Below are 16101 nucleotides of genomic sequence, written 5' to 3'. Positions count from 1 at the left end.
TTTACGAAAATCAGATGAAATTTCTGGTGTTCTAGCAGCAATCTTAATCACTGGGAGAAGAGAAACAATGAGCTAAGGAAACTGGAGCAGAATGTTTGAGTCTGGGTCTCGGATTGCTTTCTAGATTATACAAAGCCTGAATTGTCTATTGCAGACATCTTACATGTGCAGAAATAAACTTCAGATTTGTCTGGAAAACTAATTGGGTCTCTGTTCCTAACAGCTGAAAGCACTTTCTTACTGAGACCCAAACTTTTACTTCAAGGATGCTGAATTACACACAGTTGTATAACTGACAGATACTTTCCTAGAAAAAATTAATCTTTGAGCCAGGAAAGTTCTAACTTGTGCTCAACTAAAATACCATCTTAATTTAGGCCACATTTTTTTCCCATTGAATACTTCTTATTTTATTTTTAATGAATAAGGAATTAATATTCTGGGAGAAAACCAGCGTATCTGGCTTCTAAGTCTGTAAAGATATTCTCTGGAGATGGTATTGCAAATACACTCAGGCTTAAGAAAACTTCTAACTAATGAAAAGGGACTGTGATTTCAGAATGATGCCAGTTTCACAGACATTCTGGGGATCTGCATTGTCTCTGAGATATAAAACAGTTATAAAGGATAACTTGTTGAGTCCTATCAGAAGCTGCAAGGATCCCTTTACTCATCTGTGGACAAGACCAACAAAGCAGCTAGGGCGCTCATTCTTGCAATACAGCATCCAGCTGGAACTACCTAGAGAAAGATTCCAGAACAGCACTAATATTTATAACTTGTGAGCCACATGCCGTATGTAGCTTAAAATCTTATGGAGGTGAAAATAATATTAATAACTTGTGAGCCACATGCCATATGTAGCTTAAAATCTTATGGAGGTGAAAATAATATTAATATTTTATTTAACACAAAATAAAATGAATACAAAAATGATCAATGAGCTATCTTATATTCCTGTATGTGTATGAAGTACTCACAATCTGTTGTGCATTTTACACTAACATCACATCTCAGAACAGCTGCCTTTTAAGTGTGAAATAGCCACATATGGCTAGTGGCTGCAGTATTAGACAGTATAGCTCTGCACATCTTCTGCTTTCTTTTTTAATCCAGTGTCTCACTACCTGCATTTCTTTGTGGTTGTTTTTGTTTTGTTTTACCTTTAGGTTCAGGTGCTCACGTGCAGGTCAGGTTAACTTGTGTCATGGGTGTTTGTTGTACAGATTATTTCATCACCTAGGTAATGAGCCTAGTACCCATTAGTTATTTTTCCTGATCCTTTCCCTCCTCCCATCCTTCACTCTCTGATAGGCCCCAGTGTGTGGTTTTCCCCTCTATGTGTCCATGTGTTCTCAAGATTTAGCTCCCACTTATAAGTGAGAACATATGGCATTTGGTGTTTTGTTCCTGTGTTAGTTTGCTAAGGATAATGGCCTCCAGCTCCATTCATGTTCCCACAAGAGATATAATCTTATTATTTGTTATGGCTGCGTAGTATTCCATGGTATATATGTGCCACATTTTATCACTGATGGGCATTTAGGTTGATTCCATGTCTTTGCTACTGTGAATAGTGCTGCAATGAATGTCTGCATGGATTGTCCTTCTAATAGAATGATTTATATTCTTTGGTTACATACCCAGTAATGGGATGGCTGAATCAAACGATATTTCTGTCTTTAGATCTTTGAGGAATTACATTGTATTCCACAACGGTTGAACTAATTTACATTTCCACCAATAGTGTATAAGCATTCCTTTTTTTTCCCCACAGCATTGCCAGTATTTGTTATTTTCTGACTTTTTAATAATAGCCATTCTGACTAGCCTGAGATGGTATCTTATTGTGGTTTTGATTTGCATTTCTGTAATGATCAGTGATGTTGAGGTTTCTTTTTTTTTAATGATGGTTCGTCTCAAGTATGTCTTCTTGTGAAAAGTGTCTGTTCACGTCCTTTGCCCACTTTTTAGTGGGATTGTGTTTTTTCTTGTAAATTTGTTTCAGTTCCTATTAGATGCTGGATATTAGACCTTTGTCAGATGCATAGTTTGCAAAAATTTTCTCCCACTCTGTAGCTTGTCTGTTCACTCCGATGATAGTTTCTTTTGCTGTGCAGAGGCTCCTTAGTTTAATTTCATCACGTTTGTCAAATTTTGCTTGTGTTGCAACTGCTTTTCTGTCTTCGTCATGAAATCTTTGCCCATGCTTACGTCCTGAATGGTACTGCATATGTTGTATTCCAGAGTGTTGATAGTTTTGGGTTTTACATTGAATTCTTTAATCTATCTTAACTTTTGTATATTGTGTAAGGAAGGGGTCCAGTTTTAATTTTCTGCACATGGCTAGCCAGTTATCCCAGCACTGTTTATTGAATAGGGATTCCTTTCTCCATTGCTTATTTTTGTCAGCTTTGTCAAAGATCAGATCATTGTAAGTGTACCTACACTTTTATCTCAATTTTGCCTCTATTTTAATTTTCTTTCTTTTACCACTCTCTATTGCTCAATTGCTGCCACTGGTTTTCACCATCTTCCAGATCCCAGTAAAATTTTACCCTAACGGGTAGACCCATTACTAAACAAATAGTCAGTTAAGACATTGTTTGGGGAGACTAGTGAAGATAATGATCCTTCATTAAAGCCTTTTCTCACTCTGAAACCAGTTTCTCTTTCCAGCCAATACCTTTTCCTGTTTCCAGACCTAATGAGGCCTCTCTCCTTAGTCCCACTCCTAAATACCTTGGGTATTTCCTTTTTCACCTGGTTCTACTGCCACTGCAATAGTTCACTTCTCATCACCTCTGCCCAGGTAATCAGAGCAAGTGTTAGTCATGCAAAACTTGATTTTCCTGAAAATCCCTCAATGGCTGCGTATTGCCCAAACGATAAATTACAGTCTTTTTAGTAACGCAAGGTTCTCTTTTATTATTATTATTATTCTTTTTTTTTTTTTGAGACGGAGTCTTGCTCTGTCGCCCCCCAGGCTGGAGTGCAGTGGCGCGATCTCGGCTCACTGCAAGCTCCGCCTCCCAGGTTCACGCCATTCTCCTGCCTCAGCCTCTCCGAGTAGCTGGGACTACAGGCGCCCGCCACCACGCCCGGCTAATTTTTTGTATTTTTTTAAGTAGAGACGGGGTTTCACCGCGGTCTCGATCTCCTGACCTCGTGATCCGCCCGCCTCGGCCTCCCAAAGTGCTGGGATTACAAGCGTGAGCCACCGCGCCCGGCTGGTTCTCTTTTATTATTATTATTATTATTGAGATGGAGTCTTGCTCTGTCGCCCGGGCTGGAGTGCAGTGGCGCAATCTTGGCTCACTGCAAGCTCCACCTCCCGGGTTCACGCCATTCTCCTGCCTCAGCCTCCCGAGTAGCTGGGACTACAGGCGCCCACCACCACGCCTGGTTAATTTTTTATATTTTTAGTAGAGACGGGGTTTCACTGTGTTAAGCCAGGATGGTCTCAATCTCCTGACCTCATGATCCGCCCGCCTTGGTCTCCCAAAGTGCTGGGATTACAGGCGTGAGCCACCGCGCCTGGCTGCAACGTCCTCTTTTATTAGGTTCCCCCTAAATTCCTAGCTTCACATCTTCCCTCACTAGCAGCTGCCAATCTGTGAAAGAACCTACTGTAAATCCTTGAGTTTACTGCACGTACTCAAGTCATTCACACCCACGTACTTTCCAGCTCCCTGGAATGCCTATAGCATGTGCCTTGAACTGCTCCTCTGCGATCTCCACCCCAACCTAGATCGCAGGGAGAATTAGGCACAAGATCCCTTGTGCATACTTTGATTTTGGCATTTGTGTGTTTTTTTCAACAATTCTGTGGGGTGTGTGTGTGTGTGCTTTTTTTTGATGTCTAACTCTTTCATAAATTACTAAGAAAGTAGAATCCATAAGTTTACAAATTACTCTTCAAGGCTAAAAACTGTCCTTGGACACATGGTATGCAATTAATGAAACATTGTAGAATGAATGGATAAATGAATAAATGAAAAATAGATCTTTTCAACTTTTTCATGACTCCTCTATACAAACATGTTGCTGTAGTCTAAACGATCTCTTGACTGTTTCAGAAATGGGACATGGTTGTGCCTCCACACTTCTGCTCATGCCTCCGATTTTGCCTGGCATGTTCCTGCCTTTCTTTCTCACCATCCGAGGCTAACGCTCCTCTGAAGTTCAACCTACTTCTTTTATGCAGTTTTCGTCAACCACGCAGCTGATAGTGGTTTTATTTCTCTTACTAATTTTCTATAGAAATCATTATCTGTAACAATTAAGAAGCACATGCTTGCATGCTTCTTCACATAGTTTTAACATTTCTTGTGAATGTTTACTGTCTCTATGGCTACATCAGTACATGTTCTGGGAGAAGAGATCCTACTCTGTAACTTTGGGTTTTCTCATTGTGTAGATTAGTACCAGTGGCCTTGACCTTCATAGGAGATTAACAAGTGTCCTGTAAGAACTATGTGAGAGAAACTTGCCTTCGTGTATATGGTATTTCTTTTTTTTTTTTTTTTTTTCCGAGAGGGAGTCTCGCTCTGTCACCCAGACTGGAGTGCAGTGGTGCGATCTCGGCTCACTGCAACTTCTGCCTCCCGGGTTCATGCCATTCTCCTGCCTCAGCCTCCCGAGTAGCTGGGACTACAGGTACCCACCACCACGCCCAGCCAATTTTTTGTATTTTTAGTAGAGACTGGGTTTCACCGTGTTAGCCAGGATGGTCTCGATCTCCTGACCTCCTGATCTGCCCGCCTCGGCCTCCCAAAGTGCTGGGATTACAGGCGTGAGCCACTGCACCCGGCCTTATGTGTATGGTATTTCTAACTTAGGAAGTGCCACTTGAAAATTTCTCCTGTAATCTTCAAATGCCTGAAGTGTTTTAAAAAAGCAATGCACTTTTATGTCACGTCTAATTTCCCAGAGGGGGGTCTTCACTGAAGTGTGTTCATGAAAATAAGTTTCTTGTTGATGAAGCCTGTCTGGGACTATGCCAAAGAAGCAAAAATCATGAAACTATCACAGTAAAAGTATAACAGCTGCAAACTGTTGAAGGCAAACAAAGTTAATGCTGTACACAAATGTTGTATGATACTTGGTGGTTACCCTGATCACAGTTGTAGATAATGGTCTATTTAAATCAACCTGTTTACTGATTAAGACACCCTTTTCAGATACTGTAATTTGTTAAAATTCATTACAGACTCATTTTTCAAAACCATTTCAAATAAACACACACATATTCCTCACCCTTTCCATCTGCATTCCTTTCTTACTCATGTAACATTCTTTTTGATGTAATCAGGATTTGGTAAACAAAATAAGATTCAGACTCTAATATTCCTCAATGAATTCATAGGCAAAGACAACAAAGTACTTATCTCTAATATGGCAATGGGTGCCATGAGAATTTTAGACAATGCTATCTGAAAAACTAAGCTTGTTGCCCTCTTAAAACTAGGTTTTGGGCAGTATAGATACAACAATACAAAGACGAAATACGTGTTTTTAATCAAACAAAATGAAAATGACAACTTCATCTTTTTAAAACTCTTTTTTTCTTAGCATAGAAAAATCTATGACTCTTCTCTTCTTTTCAGCTTATAGATCATTTAAATACCAAAGAAAAAAATTCAAACAAAATGTTATTTTCAAGTGCTATAATAAACACCATTGTAAATTTTTACTCCCGACATTTAATGGAAGTAAAAGAGTCTTATACTAATAAACCAGACAACAATGTGATGTAACAGATTGTCCTTCCTACCCTCCTCTCCTCTCCTTTCCTTTTCTTTTTTTCTCTGTATTTGGAATGCAAAGACTCCTCAAAAAGAGAAAGCAGAAAGAAATAATGAACTCTCCTTTTATTCAGATTGGGGAATGGTACAAGTCTTCAAAATGTTGGATTTAATGAAATCCAGTAAAGAAATGTCATTAAAAAGATACACACCTTAACCATTTTAATTGAACTGAAAACCTACATTATGTCACCTCAATGACTCATTGTTAGAGGGAATTACTCTGGGGTCTCTGGGTGTGGGTTCACCTATTTGAAGTCTGTAGTTTAATCCACCGGCCTTTCTATCAAGCTATTTCCATATAGTATCACCTTCATTTTTCAGTTCTGGTTTCTTCAAGTGCAGCAAAAACTAAAATCGCCAATGAACTTGAGTGAGTTCACCTTGGGCTTTATGAATCTCTGCAAATGTTTACAGTTGCCTGGCCCACACATGAACGTATGGTTTTGTGTTTGAGCCACTTGTCTTTCTAAAACTTTTACAGTTGATTTTACCAGAAACTATTTTTTTTTTCCGTCTCTACTCATTTGAAAATGTACTTAGTACTTAATTAAGCCACGTTATTACAGTAACAAGTATGACTTGCATATGCATTTTCGGGAATGAACAACTGACTCCCACATGGCATGTTAGGGAGCATAGAGCAAATGAAGGATAGTGTCCTACCAGCTCCAACTTCCCCTTCATTAAGTTTTATCAGTCTCAATATTTTACAGAAGGAATGGTACATGTCCATGAGTCTGTAATCTTGGTTTAGGGGAGAGCAGTTAAATGAATTCTTAGTGTGAAATTGTAACTGCAATGTATCCAAGTAATTGACAAAAATCATTATTTTAAGAAGAAAGCACTTGTTAAGAAAGAAATTTTAAATGTTTTAAAATCAATTGCCCTTATTTTTATTTTGTAGGTAATGTGATATCAAAAGCAAGAAATAACATTGATTGGCTTATTTAAATCTCTCCGTAGTTGATTTAGCTACATGTTAAAAACTATCTATTTCCTTTCTGCTTATCTTCAAACATATAACTGTTTTTCTGACATTACTTTTATGCACTAAGCCTTCCTTGGGATTTAAATGTCAAAACACAGCTATATGCCATGCCAAAAGCAAATATGGTTTTCTTTTGTCCTAATACATGCAATGCATCAAAGAAGAATACAGCTGCTGTTGAATCTTAAAATGGCTAATTCAACTTTTTTCTTTTCCTTTATTTCTTAGGAGAGTTATCTCCTCTGGCATTTCACTACCTTTTTTTAAAAAAGAATATGTTTTTGTCACTCTAGTATTCTATTTGTACTTAAAATAAAATCACTTTGAAATCACTTCAGAGAGGCAACTGACTTGAACATGGGTTCGCCTGGGTATGTGATACTTTTAGGTCATTGAGCTGATGTTTTTGTGCTAGAAAGATGCCCATGGCTTAAATGTTTATGTATAAACAGGAAGCTCCTCCCTTCTAAAAGAAACCAAAGGAAGCTAAAGATCAAATGAAAGACTAGAGTTAGCATGGAAGGCCAAGAAAGTTTAAATAAAGAGTCACACATCTAACATTACAAATAAGTCACATTTAGCATGACGAAATGGGACTTTTCAGAAATTGCCAGTAGTTTTATTTATCAGAAACTAAGAAAGAGCATAGCGATTTGCAACATAAAAATCAATGGAATCCAAGATGGGAAATAAACCGAGTTAAGGTGAAGGGCCAAGATGAGCATATCTACCTGAAAGAATCACAATAGGATGACCCCATGAGAAAATTGAAGTTTTTATATATGTTTAAGTTGGGGATTAGGTTTTAGGACGCAAGAGCTTTTGTCTGAAGCACAGTCCCTAAAAGGAAATCCAGTTTCACTTCTGAAAAATTGCTTGTTGGCTCAAGTTCTTTCAGAATTAGCTTCAGCCAACCTGTTCTTTGATTATTTGTAGTTTGATGAGATCACAGTCACAATCATGTCAGGATTGAGCAAGTGTAGAGTTTTGAATAATGTGAATTTATCTGGGAGATTTTCTGCCCCCTTTACCTCTTACCAATAAGTACCATGAATGAAATTAAGGTATTTCCAGAAGCCTACAGTATGTGTAATGAAATAAGCACCTAATGGTAAAAGACAAAATATTTCCCAAAGTAAGAGAAATGATTGCACAGTTTAACGCCAGCCTAACTGATGACATTAACATTTCTAAAGAAAAAAAGAGAAGGAGATGGCCAACCTGGAAATGTATGAAAAAAAGGAGGTGTCCGACCTAGAGGGTAGCGGTTTGGAGTCAGCAAGATTCAGGTGAAAGAGAAAGGAAATCTGTCATAAAAACCATCACTACAGAAACATTAATAAAAAATATTTTTTCTTACACTATGGCTGTCTTACCAGTGGATCAATGGTTACACAATTATCATATAAAGTAGGTTCTGGGATAATTCACCTCTAGAGTCTGGACTGAAACAAAAAGTGAAGAAACGCGTGGATTTAATTTTGGAAAAGTAGTCTAAAACCAAGTAGCTTTTGAATGGAAAAAGCTGTATTTTTGAGAGCAAAACAGAGGCATCGTAAGTGTTAAGACACAAAAGCCAAACAAGCATTAAAACAGTGTAGAGTCTGATCAATCACCCTCCCTTCATCACCTCAGCATTCAGTCCCAGGAGATACTGTCTACTGGTTGGTGTGATCTTCAAGCAGCATTTGTTGACTGAATAAATCTCAACCCTAAACCAAAAAAGAATCTGAGAGAAGTCTCAATCAATTTAGTTTATTTTGCTGAGGTTAAGGACATTCCCATGAAACATCCTCGGGAAGATCTGAGGACGTGTGGCCAAGGTGGTTGGGGTATGACTTGGTTTTATACATTTTAGGGAGACATGAGACAACAGTCAATATATGTAAGATGTATGTTGGTTCCATCTGGAAAGGTGGGACAATGCAAAGCAGGGGCTCCCAGGTGATAGGTAGATTTAAATATTTTCTGATTGGCAATTGGTTGAAAGAGTTATTGTTTAAAGACATGGAATTAATAGAAAGGAATGTCTGGGTTAGGATAAGCAGTCGTGGGGACCCAACTTTGATCATGCAGATGAAGCCTCCAGGTAGCAGGCTTCAGAGAGAATGGATTGTAAATGTTTCTTATCAGACTTAAAGAGACTATTCTATCAGTCTTAAGGTCTCTGTGTTGATGTTTGTGAGGCAAGTCTGACCTAAACTAGTTTTTTTTTTTTTTTTTTCAGCATTATTTGGAATGCCTTTGGCTAAGGGGAGGGTTCATCAGGCAGTTTGATGGCTTACAATTTTATATTTGGTTTATACAGCAGAGACTTAGGAATCCTATGATGGCCTTTGAGGGTCTAATGTGCAGAGGGCCTCATGTCAGCCTGAGTGGCTGTGTAGAGCAGATATGGAGGGATAGCATGCTGAAGCAAAGGGAGCGTAGCCTAAGGAAGCTGTCCCTAATGCCTAACCTCTCCCCCACAACACATATGCCATGATTCATTTCAGCTTGTATGTAGTCTCCAAAAGATATAGAAATCACTGTGTGTTCCTATAGGGCCTATAAAATGCTTAGATGGCTGGTAGATCAGATGAAGGTATTAGGAGAAAGAAGACCTAGTGTGTATAGTCACCAACCATCCTAGTTTACCCAGAACTGAGGGGTTTCTCCAGAAGCAGGACTCTCAATGCTAAAACCAAGTGGGACTCAGACATGCTGGGAATAGCTGTCACCTTAAACACAGATCCCAGAACCTAAGTCCAGCAATACCTATGTCATATCTGAAGGCCAGCAGGAGCAGTTGTCATGACAGTGGGTGGCAGGGACAGAAGTGGGACCTTGAAGGCCGACCAGGCTGGGGACTCTCAGGGAGCTCAGAGGGAACCTTGGTGGAGCAGGTGGGACAGATCCCACCCCTGTGGTGATAAGGTATTGCATGAGCTGACTCTGACCCAAGCCATGCTAGGGCGTCTAGGAGAACTCTTGAAATGGTAGTACAACCACAAAAGGAAGTTTACCTTTGACTGAGATCAACTCCCATGTTGACTGAATATACACAGAAAGGAGGAGTGATTACAGTACCACAATGTATGTGTTCAATTATTTATCTTTTCTGCCACTGACTAGAAACAGGGAATTAGCAAATCAAGACAAATTTTAGAAAATGATAAATATTACATGTTCTCTTCATCTAAATTATGAATACAAAATTTAAGCCTGCTTTTATAGAAACTCATGACCTCTTTTGTTTTAGTCCATTTTCACATTGCTATAATGAACTGCTTGAGACTGGGTAATTTATAAAGAAAAGAGGTTTAATTGACTCACAGTCCCACACACATGGAGAGGCTTCAGGAAACTTATAATCATGGCAGAAGGCAAAGGGGAACCAAGGCATATCTTACATGCCAGCAGGAGAGAGAGTGAGTGAAGGAGAAAGTGCCATACTTTTAAATATCAGATCTCATGAGAACTCATTCACCATCATGAGAACAGTAAGGGGGAAATCCACCCCCATGATCCAATCACCTCCCACCAGTCCCCTTCCCTGATACATTACAAATCAGCTTAAGATTTGGGTGGGGATACAGAGCCAAACCATATCATCCTTCTTGACTGCTTTCATTTGCCTTTCCAACAGTCAATTTAGTTTTGAGATATCTTTCATGTATCGACCTAATCCTCATTTAAATGTTCTTATGAAAATTAATTTACTTATTCTTTTCTTTGAAAGAAAAAAATCAAACTGGATATTCTTGAAAAGAAAGCATTGAATTAAAAAAAACTGTGTCTGTGATTATGTACTTCATCCAAAAATATAATGAAGACTTAATTACTAACTCTGGAATAGCATCTAGTCTGTTCATAATTCCTCAAGTGGTAATTTTGTAGGCTATGTTTAAGTTGGACCATTTGCATTTCCTTTTCCACTCTCTGTGTTATCTGGGATGTTTACTGATTTTGTTTCTAAATGTATTTTTTAATATATTTTCAATGGAGTTAGACAGGAAAGAGCAGAGAAGATTCTAATTCTAATGAGTCACTTTTTACTAGTGCTGACTCTAACAATATGAATTTGCTTTGGCCTCTAAACAGCTATTTAGTCCCCAGATTTCAATCTCTAGGGGACATCACTAAAATGCAACTTAATACACTCCAAAAAGTATTATCTTTTCTTTCAGAGTCATTTCCATATTCAGGAATTTGTTCTTCTGTATTCTGGTAAAATGATGGTACTGGTTAATTTTAGAAGTGGGGACTAGGGAAAGGGCAGGTGCTTTTGGCTCCAAGAAAAATAAAACTTAACTCATAATTACTTAGATAAGTGATAGTTGATATTTTTCACATACAAATTAGTATCAGTGGCTGCTTGATCTATGGTTTTCTTGACCCTATAGCTCTAGACATCAGGTCTACATTTTACCAAGGATGGTGGAGAGCAAGAGGGGCAACTGTATCAGGAGAACAAAAGCTTTCCCAAGAACGCCACAGCTAACTTCTGCTTAGCTCTTAGCAGCCAGGACTGTGTCTCATCTCTGCTTCTGCCTAGCATAAAGTAAAAAACATTCCTCTGGCAGCTGAGCTGTGAAGAGTGTTCTCAGGACTGAAATAGAAACCACAGTTGCAAAATGGACTTCACTATTACTCACAAAACAGAAAAAAAAAATTGTCAAACCAAGCATGATCACCACTTAATTAAGCTCAAAATATGTGAACATCAGCTTCTTCCTAACCATGTGTCCTGGCTACAACCACAGAAAATCAGATGAAACAATAATTCTACACCAATTCACAAGTTCTGAGGCCAGTGTCTGTTGTAGCAAGTCTCCGAGTTTAGGAATTCTAGCCGATACCTACAAGGACTGACTCACTCCATCCCCTAATACCCTCCCTGACTCTCCCCCAATGTCCATCCCTCCCCAAGCACCCCCTCTCCCCCACTTTGAAATGCCCTATAGTTCTCCTCGTGATTCTTGAGGGAAGAAGTGAATGGACCTATCTTTGGCTAAAGGAGTGTTTCTGAATGTCTGGGCCTTCAGATTTTCACACTTGGAAAGAGGCTGGAGACAAAAAGATTGAGAATAAGAGTTGAGTCAGGCATCTTAAGATGTTTGCCACAAGCAGTCAATAATGCAGGGGTTCTAGGAATGAATAAAAGAGAGTAACAATGCAAGAAGAAACAAAAATGTTATCTCTGGGTATTTTACCTTTCTCAGAAAATGTTTTGGAAACTGAAGGTTGATGACAATCCTCTCTAAGAGCAGATGATCACTGAGTGACTCAAGCTAGCAGCTTCCATTGTTAGAGCGCAATTTCTGCCCATTATCCACCACCTCCCTTCCAGTTCTATGATTGCTTATAAAATGTAACTAAAGATACCAAAGACCCTCAACAGTTAAACAATAGGGATTCTGTCAATCACAAAGGTTTATTGTGTAAACCTGCAGACACAGGCTTGTTACATACATATATTCAACTGTCTTCTTGACATTTCTACTTAGCTGTCCAGTAGCCATTTCAACTCATGTCCAACCTTGAATTTGACTTTTTTCTTTAGCCCCCTTGACTAATTTTCTCTACAATTAGTCTTCCAAATCTGAAGAGATGGCATCTCCTTTCTTCCTACCGTTCTTAGCAAATCATTTGGATTTATCCCTATTTCCTCCATTTCTCTCATACCTCACATCTAATTTGTAAAGAAACCCTACTGACTCTTCCCCAAAATATATTCAGAATTGGCCACATCTCACTACTTCTTGTGCTAGCACCCTGGTCTAGGCTACAAGCATCTCTCACCTGGATTATAATGGCATAATTTTAGTTAGCCTCCTGCTTCTACCTTTCTTGCTCCCACAGCCCAGATTCATCCTTTTAAGATGTGAGTACATCATATTGCTCTATTTAGCTGCAAATGGCTCCTGTATTCCTTCAAAATAAAAGCCACACCCTAACAATAACCTACAAGTCTGGAGGGCTTGTTCTGGCCTCTATTCCTTCAACTATTCTTGACCTCCCGAACTTGCCACCATGGCTTCCATACTGATCCTGGATCACGCAAGTGCCTCTTAGGTTGCCTGTGCTCTCTGGGTCAAACGTTCTTTCCCTGCGTTAGTGCATTCAGTTACCTCTTTCAAGTCTTGCACTAATATTATCTTTTCAATGGAGGCTTATCCTGATCAACCTATTTCAACTACAACTCAACACCTTGATCTACTGACATGCCAGCCCTCCTTGTTTTGTTCTAGTATTTTTACCCATAAAATTTATTCCTTCTCGCTTGCTAGATTATTTACTTTTTAATTATAGTGTGTCAGCTCTCCTTCCTCCCCCTCTCCCTACCATGTGAGCTTAGAATTTTCAATAATCTTTATCTGTCCTGTTCAAGGATTTATTCCAAGTGCCTAGAATAGCGTGACATCTAGTATGCACTCAGAAAATAAACACTGAATGCGTAATTCTGTAGCTTGGCATGCTTGCTCTTTCCTTGATTCAAAGCTGCCTTCAGAAAATAAGCACGTGAACAAAATAAGCCACATGCAAATCTACACACAAAGCAAAAAAAAAAAAAAAGTTCAAATCATAGGGTATTCCAACACAACACACAGAAAAACACCTTCAGACAAATCGTCCTGCAACTGTTTCCCTAAGCTCTACTCATCAGATCATTGCAGCTGTGACTATTATCTCCAAACATTTTACAAAAGTCAGGCTTGTGTAGCTCTGTTATTTTTTTTTACCCTATGTTCTCATTTATACTTTTTTTTTCCCTCTCAAAAACAACTCTCAAATCGATCAAGCTGGAACGGGGAAGGAGAAAAGAAAAGCCAGTGTAGGCTTCCTTTGGGAGAATTTGGGTAATCTGAAAAGAAAGTTGTAGATAATGGGGCAGTTGCAAAATCTTAGTGAGGAGAAAGAAGCAGAGATGTGCTAGTGGTGTATCGTTAAAGGATTATCCGGATACATCACTGCTCTGTGAGGACAGACTAAAACCACTGGTAACTTTTACCTGGAAAGACATAGATTAAGGGTGATATCATCAATTCACTCTTCAGTGGTTTAAGTAAAATAGTCCTGTCTCATACCTATGAAAGTACAACACTTCACGCTTAAGATTTTGAACTGGGAACATTTTAGGTGACTAAAGGAATCTGCTGTTTCACACATTGGTATTTAAGGTACAGATGTTGTTGCCTTAAAAAAAATAGTATAAGCTAAAAATAGGTTCCATAATGGGTTTAGAAAATGCGTGGAGATGTGTCACAGGTGACTACTTCCCTGCAGCTAATCTCTTCATTTGTCATCCTAAAGAATAAGAAAGGTGTGAACTTTGTTCTTTTAGCTGCAGGAAACTTGGCAAGATGAATATTGGGCCTGACCTATTTTGTCAAAAAAAAAATATTTTGTGTATCTCTGTATCTGTGAAAAATTGAAACTTGTATTATCTTTTCTATACCTTCCCTTGTGTTGGTCTCCCCACCAGGAGTATCATCTTCCATTTTCTTCATTTACCAAAATCCCATTCATTCTTTTGGGACCGATTTAACTCCTGTCTCTATCAGAGCAAAACATTAATATCTCAACATATCACCCCTCCTTCTTTAGTAGCAAACAAATTATATATAATGCCTAGAAACACGATGTTTAGAGAGAAACAGCAACATATTACCTAGCCCATTTACTAAGCTAAAAGAGGTAATGAAATTAATGTATCATCACAGTTACTGACCTGAAAAAGAGTAGATACTAAAAAACTCCATAACTATTATGAAGAAAATATTTTTTCTGTATAAAACAATTATAATATGTAGATAATTATCTAAAATCAGAACAAATGATCTTTAAAACATTCATCTCAGCTTTTCTGATTATTGCTGCTACTTGCTCTAGGCAGAAATAATAGCTGATACATTATTAATGGCTCAATAATTAGGAGTATATTTCCATTAAAATTGTTCACTATTCTATTTAAATATAAACTGCTTAGGCTACTAAGATCAGTACTTGCATACATAAATAGAAATAAGCAGTATACTATGTCATAAAGTCTTATTACAAACATGTGAAGGCTTTATAAAAGTTCTATCTTACAGCCACCACAAACTGTAACTTACCATTCACATGAACGCCATCTTATTCAGATTTTATGAAAGCAAACTTACTTCAAAATAAATTATTTTATATGTTTGTAAAATTCATTTTTGAGTGACTTCTTAAAGTATTTCCTCTTGAATAAAATAAATTTGTTAAAGACTTATGGTCTATATTTTGTTGTGGGTAGACTGAGATAGGATTAATATCTTATTTCAAAATTTTAAAAAAATTTAAAGAACTTTCATCTTCCCTAAACAAAAAATTAATAAAATGAGCTTTTAGAATAAGACAGTTCTTCCGCAAAAGATTTAAATATATCTTAGAGAATCATATAAATTCACTAGGTTAACTTCAAATCATATATAGTTTGTTTACAGACAAAGCATCTCAAAATGAAACTTGTTCATAGTGGAATGACAGGCACTGTCTAGAAGTATGTTAAGGTAGTGTATGCAGTATAATCATAATATTTCACAGAAAAGTTGCATCTTTCCACTGTGTGAGAATACAATTAAAGTTTTTATTAAAAATTTCTCCCCAGATTTGCAAAACCAATAAAGATTTGATTTTTGTCATATTTTAATACGTGTATCTTGTAAGCTGAACCAGTTACTCTAAATATTCTGCTTCATAAATACCCATATTGTGCACTGACACTTTTGTAATATTCCTTTTCTTTCAGAAGCAGGTTTTGCAAGGGACATGCTGAGGCCAAGTCATCATTGAGACAGAAAGAGAAGGCATATTTCTGCTGTAGACATAGAAAACAAAACTAAAAATAAACTGTCAAGAGTTTCTCTACCACACTGCTTTGCTTGCAAAACTACTCATTGAAGGCTCAGATTCTCTGATTGGAGGCTGTTGAACAAATGCAACAACACAGGTTTTATTATATATATATATGATACATATATGATACATATATATGATACATATATAATACATGTTTTGTGAGATATAGGTATCATATATATGTATAATATACATGTATCATATATGTATCATATACATGTATCATATATGTATCATATATGTATGATATATATGTATCATACATATGTATGATACATATGTATGATACATATATATCATATATATGATATATACATATATGTGTATCTTGTAAGCTGAACCAGTTACTCTAAATATTCTGCTTCATAAATACCCATCTTGCGCACTGACACTTTTGTAATATTCCTTTTCTTTCAGAAGCAAGTTTTGCAA

At 37.6% G+C, this 16101-nt stretch overlaps 1 protein-coding gene across 2 annotated transcripts in view; it reads right to left on the bottom strand.

Annotated features, from left to right (window-relative positions):
• The window catches only part of CNTNAP2 (contactin associated protein 2), a 2323962-nt gene that overhangs the window by 1017548 nt on the left and 1290313 nt on the right, over nt 1–16101 (bottom strand). The gene's annotated exons all lie outside the window — the stretch shown is intronic.

This window comes from Symphalangus syndactylus, chromosome 6 (assembly GCF_028878055.3).
Source record: "Symphalangus syndactylus isolate Jambi chromosome 6, NHGRI_mSymSyn1-v2.1_pri, whole genome shotgun sequence".
Classification (NCBI taxonomy): Eukaryota; Metazoa; Chordata; class Mammalia; order Primates; family Hylobatidae; genus Symphalangus; species Symphalangus syndactylus.
The sequence above is the reverse complement of the archived record's forward strand: the minus strand, read 5'-3'. Positions and strand labels throughout refer to the sequence as shown.